The sequence below is a fragment of the Lycium barbarum genome, chromosome 7, assembly GCF_019175385.1.
Source record: "Lycium barbarum isolate Lr01 chromosome 7, ASM1917538v2, whole genome shotgun sequence".
Taxonomy (NCBI): Eukaryota; Viridiplantae; Streptophyta; class Magnoliopsida; order Solanales; family Solanaceae; genus Lycium; species Lycium barbarum.
The window spans coordinates 101,244,010-101,253,110 of record NC_083343.1 but is presented as its reverse complement, the minus strand read 5'-3'; the positions used below and the strand labels follow the sequence as shown (position 1 = coordinate 101,253,110).

At 41.5% G+C, this 9,101-nt stretch overlaps 1 non-coding gene across 1 annotated transcript; it reads right to left on the bottom strand.

Moving 5' to 3' along the window:
* Positions 1 to 6,521: 6,521 nt before the first annotated feature.
* LOC132604783 (small nucleolar RNA R71) lies at positions 6,522 to 6,627 on the bottom strand. The gene has a single exon (XR_009568883.1). It is a non-coding gene; the product is annotated as a small nucleolar RNA R71 (small nucleolar RNA).
* Between the last annotated feature and the right edge of the window lie 2,474 nt (positions 6,628 to 9,101).

Below are 9,101 nucleotides of genomic sequence, written 5' to 3'. Positions count from 1 at the left end.
ATCATGGTCCTCATAGAAAACATCTTGTCTTTAATATCATAAAAACCTTGAGAATCATGAACTTCTAGCTTTTGGGACATAGCGACGTTATGAAAATACGGGATCATAAGAAAAGAGTCATGCCTTTGGAAAGAAAGGGACAAGCCTTAACATACCTGATTGATCTCCTACTACCTAACGCTTATTCTCCCGAACTTGTAATCTACATTCAAGAGAAATTATACCACTGTTAGACTCATCGTCATATGCCTATCTCAAGTCTTCAAATCAAACTCCTTTAGAATCTGCCAAAATTCGGGCAGCATCTCCCCTGTTTATATGCCTAGCCCGAAATCATAATTTCATCAACTAACACCACCACAACAACAACACCAATAACATCATCCTCAATGCCAAAATACTCCATAAAACACCCCATACGATGTTTATCCAATTTTTCAACTAACAAATGTGTTATACAACTATTTAATAACTTTATCTCCGTAATTAAACCTATATTAATACCAATAAGGGAAGATTCATACCTTACTCCCGCTAAAACCGTGATATCTTCAATATTCACCTTGAATTCCAGCCAATATTCACCGCAATACGATATTATAATCGTAACTATACGCCATTGGAAACTGAATTCGGAGATTAAACTTGATTCGCGTTAAAATTTGAGGTTTGGAACTTGGGAGAAATTCCAGAAAGTTAGAGAGTTTTTGGGGCTGTTTTGGATCAGAAATGAGGGGGTAAGACCCCTTATATAATGTTCCGAATTCTGTCCAAACCGACTTAAAAATTACTCAGCGCGTTCGCGTCACCTTGGGGCGCATTCGCGCTGAGTTGTCCCCTGGCTCCTCTGCCCGTTCGCGCCACCCTCAGGCGCGTTCGAGCAGAGTTAATCCATGCTCTAGTAGCCTGTCTTAGAATGATCATAATGCTTGATCCCGATGTCTGTTCGATGCACGATTTATTGCATTGGAAACTAGGCTTCCTGAACTTCACTTTAGGCTTTTGCTTTACTCCAAAACTCTTTATATACTAAAAGATATCTTTTCTCCAAGTTGGGCCAAAATTGCCCCTCATAATCATAAGTTAAGCACATATAACCTCATACTTCTTTGGAGGTAACTGCAATGTCCATGATTGAACAACTAACACCTAGCGAATCTCAATGTACAAAACCTACGAGGTGTAACATTCCTCTCCCCTTCGGAACATTCGTCCTCGAATGTTAGGCTCTTAGGGATTTCTACGAAAATTTTGCCAGAGTTTCCTCCTGTAATTATATCACTACCATCCTGTCACAACAACCCAAAACATGTAATGCCTCACAGGCCTACCACCTCAATACCCATATTTGCCACACACGACCAAAAAGTCATTCAACGAAGTATTACATACCTGAAGGTGCTGATGTCCCTGTCAGGAACTCTTTTGGAGGTGGAAATAGATGCGGATACTTGGACTTCATATCCTTCTCTGCTTTGCAAGTCATTTCCTCTCTGTTATTGTTTCTCCACAAGACTTTAACTGAAGCTATGTCCTTGGTTCTAAGTCTTCGAACTTGCCTATCTAAAATGGCAATGGACACCTCTTCATAGGACAGTTTCTCTATAACTTGGACATCATCTACATGCATAATTCTGGAAGGATCTCCTACACACTTCCAAAGCATTGATACATGAAACACTGGGTGGACTGACTCCAAGCTCGAAGGTAGATTTAACTCGTAGGCTACTTGGCCTACCTTGTGCACAATTTTGTAAGGCCCGATATATCGAGGACTAAGCTTTCCCTTCTTGCCAAATCTCATTACACCTTTCATCGGTGACACTTTTAAAAATACCCAATCATTAACTTTAAACTCCAAGTTTCATCGACGATTGTCCGCGTAGGAATTTTGATGACTTTGAGCTATTAACAACCAATCCTGAATAAGCTTGATCTTTTCTACCGCTTGCTGGATCAGATCTGGGCCTACTAACTTTGTCTCTCCTACTTCAAACCATCCAATAGGTGATCTACATTTCCTTCCATATAAAGCTTCATATAGGGCCATCTGAATACTGGAGTGATAGCTATTGCTGTAAGCGAATTCAATAAGCAGTAAATGATCATCCCAGCTACCTCCAAAACCCAACACACAGGCTCTGAGCATATCTTCAAGGGTCTGGATAGTGCGCTTAGCCTGCCCATCAGTCTGTGGATGAAATCCTGTACTAAGCTTCACTTGTGTTCCCAAACCTTCTTGGAAGGATCTCCAAAAATTAGCTATAAATTTTGCTCTTCTATCGGTAATAATGGATACTGGAACATCGTGGAGTCGCACTATATCTTTGATATACAACTTTGCATAATCTTCTACTGAATACGTAGTTCTGATTGGCAGGAAATGAGTTGATTTTGTGAGTCTATCCACAATCACGCATATATAATCATACTTATGCTAGGAACGAGACAAGCCTGTAATGAAGTCCATATTAATCGCTTCCCATTTCTAAGTCAGAATCTCTATAGCTTGCAGTAATCCTCTAGGCTTTTGATGCTCAGTTTTCACCTATTGACAATTAGGACATTGAGCTACAAACTCCGCTATATCTTTCTTCATTCCATCCCACGAATATACAGACTTAAGATCATGGTACATCTTTGTTGCTCCTGGATGGATGGAATAACGGGAATAATGAGTTTTTTCCAGAATCTGTCGTCGTAGTCCTGCAACATCAGGAACACATAATCTGCCTCGATACTTGAGGACTCCATCCGCAGGAACGTCAAATTGTGACTTTTCCTTCTGATGAAGCACATTTCTAGAGTGAACTAACATAGGGTCTTCGTATTGACGCTTCTTTACTTCCTCTATTAAGGATGACACAGCCGAGTCCTGGACGGTCACTCTCGAATTGCCCGAGTCGATTATACGAACTCCTAGGCTAGATAGCTGTCGAAGCTTACAAATTAACTCCTTCTTCTCCGGTTGAACATCACTTAAACTAACCATGGACTTGCAACTAAGAGCACCAGTTACGATATTTGCCTTTCCCGGATGATACAAGATACTTACATAATAGTCTTTTAATAGCTCCAACCACCGCCTTTGCTGCAAGTTCAATTCCTTCTGTTTGAAAATATATTGGAGACTCTTATGATCCGTATAAATGTCCACATGAACACCATACAAATAGTGTCTCCACATCTTTAATGCATGAATAACCACAACCAACTCTAGGTCATGGGTCGGGTAGTTTTTCTCATGTTTCCGCAGTTGCCTTGAAGCATAGGCAATAACTTTACCATGTTGCATCGGCACACAACCTAGCCCAGCACCTAAAGTATCACAATAAATAACATAACCCTTCGATCCTTCTGGAAGTGTCAGAATTGGGGTCGAAGTCAACCTATCCTTCAACTCCTGAAAGCTGCGCTTGCAAGCATCGGTCTACTGGAATTTTGCTGATTTCTGAGTCATCTTCGTCAGTGGGCCGAAATAGAAGAAAATCCTTCCATAAATCTTCTATAGTAACCGGCCTACCCCAAAAAACTACGGACCTTCGTGGCCGTTGTAGGCCTCGGCCAATTCTTCACAGCTTTAATCTTCTGGGTGTCTACTCGAATACCGTCGACTGAAATAATATGCCCTAAAAAAGTTATGGAGTTTAGCCAAAATTTACATTTTGAGAACTTGGCATATAACTTCCGAGCCCGAAGAATTCCAAGAACAGTACGTAGATGATTCGCATGTTCTGCCTCCGATCGAGAATATACCAGAATATCATCAATGAACACAATCACAAACAAATTTAAGAAAGGCCTGAATACATTATTCATCAAATTCATGAATACCGCTGGAGCGTTAGTCAATCCAAATGATATCACCCAAAAGTCATAATGACCATATCTAGTTCTGAAGGACGTCTTTGGAATGTCCTCTTTCTTAACCCTCACCTGGTGATATCCCGATCTTAGATCTATTTTTGAGAACCATTTAGCACCTTGCAATTGATCGAATAAATCATCGATCCTTAGAAGTGGGTATTTATTCTTTATCATCACCTTGTTTAATTGCCTGTAATCAATACAAATACGTAAGGAACCATCTTTCTTCCTTACGAACAACACAGGCGCTCCTCATGGCGATGAACTGGGCCTTTTTCAAGAAGATCTTTTAATTGCGCCTTTAACTCTTTTAACTCGGCAGGAGCCATTCGATAGGGAGGGATAGATATGGGCTTAGTTTTTGGCAACACATCGATGGTGAACTCGATCTCCTGTTCTGGAGGAAGACCTGGAAGCTCGTCCAGAAACACGTCTGGGAACTCATTTACTACTGGGACTGATTGGAGAGTTGGTGGTTTTGCTTCTGTGTCATGGACCCGGACTAAATGATAAATATAGCCCTTAGCAATCATCTTCCTTGCTTTGAGATAGAAAATAAACCTACCTCTCGGGGACGCTGTGTTACTTTTCCATTCTAACACTGGTTCTCCCGAAAACTAAAATCGGACCATCTTTGTTCTACAATCAACGTTGGCGTAACAAGAAACTAGCCAGTCCATACCCATAATAACGTCAAAATCTAACATTTTCAACTCAGCTGTAGTACGGCGGTTACCAACTATGACTACACAATTTCTATATACCCATTTAGCTACCACTGGTTCCCCTACCGGCGTAGACATCTCAAAGGGTTTGATCGACTCAGGTTTCACCCCGATACGATTAGCAACATAAGGAGTAATATATGACAGAGTAGAACTCGGATTAATCAATGCATACATATCATGAGAGGATACTGACAATATACCTGTGACTACGTCAGGGGAAGACTCAAGATCCTGCCGTCCAGCTAGTGCATATATACGATTCTGAGGACCACCGGAACTGGACACTCCTCCTCCTCTGCCTCAGTCGTGGCCCACTGAAGTCTGGGAATTCTGCCTAGGAGGGCGCACAGACGATGAAGAGTCAATAGCAGACCCCGTTGGTTGAGCCACACCTCCACCTTTTTTCAAAGACCAATCCCGCATCATATGACCAATCCGACCGCAAGCGTAACAAACGTCTAAACCTTGGCAACACTGTCCTGAATGTGGTTTACCACATTGGTTGCACCGTGGTAAGGGCGGCGGCCTCTTCTGACCGGATTCACCTCTATATTGGGAGCCCGAAATCCTAGAGCTCTGACCCGATCCCGAATAAATAGGACGATCAGCTCTTCGGCAGGCAAATCGGGTGGGGGGGGGGGTGCACTGGCCGCTAATTGGTTAACCAAAATGATGAGTAGCTAATTTTAATTCTAAGGTTGTGGATTCCATGATGGGAATTATGTGAATGGGTTTCTACTATTGATATATGCATAAAGGTTGTTGGTATTTATTCTATCTTTGTGCATTAGCGTTGGGTAATGATTGCAAGCATTAGCCTAAACCATTATACTAACTTTTCTTGGGAAAGAGAGTCAATATAGGTAAGATTGAATAACAATTACTCGGGGCGTTAACCTTCGTTTAATAGACTAACTTAGGGATAAGAACATGTCTAATTGGCATTATTGGTCGCTTTTCGATTTCAACTCTTTTACATTTAGAAAAATCATAAAGAGAAAATACGGCCTAACTGTTGGGAAACATTAGGAAGTCGTTAAGAGATCAAGTGTATACTCTTAGAATAACCATTAGAAGTATATCACATTGAAACATAAGGCATAATATCTAATCAAAATGGGAACACAACCTTTGTATCTCTCTCACATTAAGTACAATTCAAGTCAAAGTATTCAATTACATTACTCAACAAATATTTCAAACTATTCGGAATAGGATTAAAGCCTTTAAAGACTAGTATCGCATACAATTAGTACCCTTTTCTCTCCATATTCCCTGTGGGATTCGACCCCAACCTTGTTTGGGTTACTATATTTGACAACGTCCGTTTTACGCCATTAATAGGTGTAATTTGAGCGTATCAAATTTTGGCGCCGTTGCCGGGGAATACGGTTTTGAAATTACTGATTGTTGCGTACTCTTCTTTAAAACTTTTTCTATTCCATCACACCTTGTTTGCTGTTGTGGTGAACCAGGTGAACATGGCAGGAAGACAAAATCGAAATCAAGGAAACCAGGGTGGACTCCAAGTGAACCCACCTGCATCAGAAGAGGACGAAGATGAGAGTATATTTGCGGAATTCGTCAATGAAGCTGATTATGCTTTTGCTGTGGTCCCTCCTAGGACTGGAAATACTACTTTGAAAATTGATAGTTCTATCCATCAGCTGCTGAAACTTGAAGGTTATTTCCGAAATTCTTTGGAGGATTGTCCACTCTGACATTTGAAGAACTTCCTGCATATGTGTGCTCAACAATCCGAAGGTGTTGTTTCTGCTGATGAACTTCGGTTATGGGTCTTCAAATATTCCTTGGTTGTCCAAGCAAGGGAATGGTATGAAAAGCTTCCCAGCAATTCTATTCATACCTGGAGCGAGCTAGCAAATACATTTCTGAAGAAGTGGTTCCCACCGAGCAAAAAGGCTGAACTTCGAGATAAGATCTTTGTGTTCAAACAGCTCCCTGGGGAACAATTATATTCGGCATGGGAGCGGTTCAAATACTATCTAGCTCAATCTCCAACTCACGGGTTTCCGGATGCTATTCTCACCGAGAAATTCTACAAGGGCTTAGATACAATGAATCAGATTGCTGTCAATACTGCCGCGGGAGGGTGCTTCATGGACAAGTCATTTATCAGCATCACCCGTTTGCTTGATAAACTCACCACCCACAATCAAGCTTGGCATTCAACTGATAGTGAGAGTCTCTCTTATGGTAGTCCATCACTGGCTGCAGTTGCAAAAGAAAACCATGAGAGAGATCATGCCTTTGCTCAATTGCAAACCACGGTGGATCTATTATAAAAGAAGTTGGCAGAAAAGGATACACAAGGGGTAAATGTTGTTGAGGAGTTACCACCTCATCCACAGGGGATGTATCAAGTCCCTGAGGGGATGTTCCAAGATGGGCAACAACATTATGAAGATGCTAATTATGTCAACAACTCGCAAGGGGGTTATCAAAGGCAAAATGATCAAGGTCTGGGCCATTACCCATGGAAAAAGCCTCAACACCAATTTCAAGGGAACAATTATAGCAGAAATGATCATTGAAACCCAAATCAAGGGAATTACAATAACAACAATTATGGCAACAAGAGCTCAAACCCCCTACATTCCACTAAGGGGGCAAGCACCAAGTTCCCAACAGTGGAGAGACAATTCAACTAGCAACTCTGCTAGTAATGCTGCTAATGATTCTGCAGAGCTGAAATGTATGATGCAAAAAATGCTAATGAATCAGGACAGAACTGAGAGCATGATAAAGGGAATGTCTCAGGTTCAACTATCTCATTCAGCTTCCATTCAGAAGCTTGAATAGCAATTCAGAGAACTTTCCAGAGAAGTGCATACTCCTCAACGTGGAAAACTACCGAGTGATACAGTTCCAAATTCGAAAGGTAGTGGGGTAAACTCTGTGGAGCATGTAGCTGCTATTAGCACCCGAAGTGGAAAATACTTCAAGGTGCTGATAAAAAGGTGATTGATCTCGAGCCAATTGTTGAAGAAGAGGCACAACCTGATGTATCTAATGTTATTGTGGAGGAAGAAACAGAGGAGGAAGTCCCTATTATAGCTGAAGAGGAGCAAAATCTTGATAATCTTAAGGCACAAGGAGAAAAACATGAAACGGGGAAGGCAAAACTTTGTGGCGCTCTACGCCCTTTGACTCAAATGTTCAAATCTTCACCGCCTTTTCCTCAAAGGCTAGTGAGGAAAACAGAAGATGACAAGTGTTTGCGATTTAATGATCAACTCAAGCAATTGACGATGAACATTCCTTTCATGGACACTGTCCAAGTGGGTTTGCTAAGTATTTGAAAGATCTCTTAACAAAGAAGAAGAAGCCATTGAAACACGACACTATGGGTATCACTCATCACGTCAGTGCTATTATTTCCAAGACCACATTTCAAAAAAGGGAAGATCCTGGAGCATTCACCATTCCATGCACCATAGGGCAGCAGGATTTTGCCAAGGCGTTGTGTGATAACGGAGCTAGCATAAATCTTATGCCCCTTGAGATTTTCAAGAGATCAGGATTAGGGATACCAAGGCCAACTACCATGAGGTTGCAGATGGCTGACAGATCGATAAAAAGGCCAGTTGGGGTAGTTGATGATGTGCTTGTTCAAATTGGGGAATTCCTACTGTCGGCAAATTTCGTGATTCTTGACTGTGCTATTGGTCAAGAAATTCCTATTATTCTGGGGAAACCTTTCCTTGCTACAGGGAGGGCTCTTATGGATTCAGAGAAGAATGAAATCAAGTTCCGGGTGAACGATGAGGAGGTGACTTTTCACGCCAGCAAGGGTATGAAATTGCCTAGTCTTTATCAAAGTATTTCAGTCATTAATTCTTTTGATGTGGTGGATGAAGCGGTAGAATTCAAGATGGAGGAAGAATGCTTGAGTGAAGCATTATCGGCCATTTTGGTAAATTTTGATGTAGAAGAAATGGAGAGATATATTGAGATGGTGAGTTCACTCACAGGTCTGGGTTCTTACTCTTCTGAGCCCAAGAAATTGTCTCTTGATTTAGAGAAGCGAACAACTCCTCCAGCAAAACTGTCAATTATTGAGCCACCGAAATTGGAGCTCAAGCAACTTCCATCCCATCTTATATATGAGTTTCTTGGAGCAAATTTCACTCTCCTAGTTATTGTGTCATCACTTCTGAATGAGGGCCAAGCTCATAGACTCATCGCAGTTTTGAGGAAATATTTGAGAGCTTTGGGTTGGACTATTAGAGACATCCGGGGGATTCCCTTCGGAATTTGTGAGCACCGAATTCAGTTGGAAGAGGAAAGTTCACCAAGTGTTGAGCATCAGAGAAGATCGAATCCACCGATGCAAGAGGTTGTAAAGAAAGAGATTATTAAGTGGCTAGATGCTGGGGTGGTTTACCCGATTGCCAACAGTCCATGGGTAAGTCCAGTCTAGTGTGTGCCAAAGAAAAGGGGCATCACTGTTGTCCCTAATTCTAAAAATGAGTTGATCCCTAC